We start from the raw sequence: 1,321 nt of genomic DNA on the forward strand, positions 1-1,321 counted from the left end.
GGCCCCGCCCCCGCCCCCGGCCAGGCGTGGCCCTCTCCTCCCGCCGCGGGTTTTCCCGCGCTTGGGTGGCTTCCGAGTCGCCCTCGCCCTCCCCTCACCCCAGCTGCCCGCGCCGAGACAATGGGCCCGGGAGCCGCTCTTCCTCCCTAGCTGGGACCGCGCCCCAGCCCGAGTGCCCCAGCGCCCGGTGCGCGCCCCCCTGCCCCGCCTCCCTGCCGTGGCCCCTCCGGAAGGGGTCGGGGTCCCCGCTGGGCGGCCCGCGGGCCGGGGCCGCAGGGCGCCTGCGCGAGGCCCCAGCCAGGCGCTGGGGTCCGGAAGGGGGTTGGGGGCCCCGTCCGCCCATGCAGGAGCCCCTGCTGGGCCCTGGGCCTGGCTCCCCGGGATTGCGGAGGGGCCCCCGGGAGGCCCAGCTGGGGAACCCCCAACTCAGACAGCCAGGCTGGGAGTCCTCCCCAACTCAGACAGCCAGGCTGGGAGTCCTCCCCAACTCAGACAGCCAGGCTGGGAGTCCCTCCCAACTCAGACAGCCCAGGGAGTCCTCCCCCACCAACTCAGCCTAGCTGGGAGTCCTCCCCCAACTCAGACAGCCCAGCTGGGAGTCCTCCCCCACCAACTCAGCCTAGCTGGGAGTCCTCCTCACCCAACTCAGACAGCCTAGCTGGGAGTCCTCCCCCCACCCCCAACTCAGCTGGGAGTCCTCCCCCCACCCCCAACTCAGACAGCCCAGCTGGGAGTCCTCCCCACCAACTCAGCCTAGCTGGGAGTCCTCCTCACCCAACTCAGACAGCCCAGCTGGGAGTCCTCCCCCCACCCCCAACTCAGACAGCCCAGCTGGGAGTCCTCCCCCCACCCCCAACTCAGACAGCCTAGCTGGGAGTCCTCCACCCCAACTCAGACAGCCCAGCTGGGGGTCCTCCCCAACTCAGCCCAGTTGGGAGTCCTCCCCCAACTCAGCCCAGCTGGGAGTCCTCCCCCAACTCAGCCCAGCTGGGAGTCCTCCCCCCCAACTCAGACAGCCCAGCTGGGAGTCCTCCCCAACTCAGCCCGAGGAGTCCTCCCCCCAACTCAGCCCAGCTGGGAGTCCTCCTCCCCCAACTCAAACAGCCCAGCTGAGAGTCCTCCTCCCCCAACTCAGACAGCCCAGCTGGGAGACCTCCCCAACTCAGACAGCCCAGCGAGCTGTCCCAAGGCGGGCTTAGTTCACAACTGGCCTCCGCTGACAGGTGGACCCCTCCCAGGTAAGGCCCTCTTCCTTCCCAGCTAAGGCCCTCTCCCCTCCCAGGTAAGGCCCTTTCCTCTCCCCTCACCCCTGGTGAGCTGA

This window comes from Dipodomys ordii, unplaced genomic scaffold (assembly GCF_000151885.1).
Source record: "Dipodomys ordii isolate 6190 unplaced genomic scaffold, Dord_2.0 Scaffold1, whole genome shotgun sequence".
NCBI classification, from domain to species: domain Eukaryota; kingdom Metazoa; phylum Chordata; class Mammalia; order Rodentia; family Heteromyidae; genus Dipodomys; species Dipodomys ordii.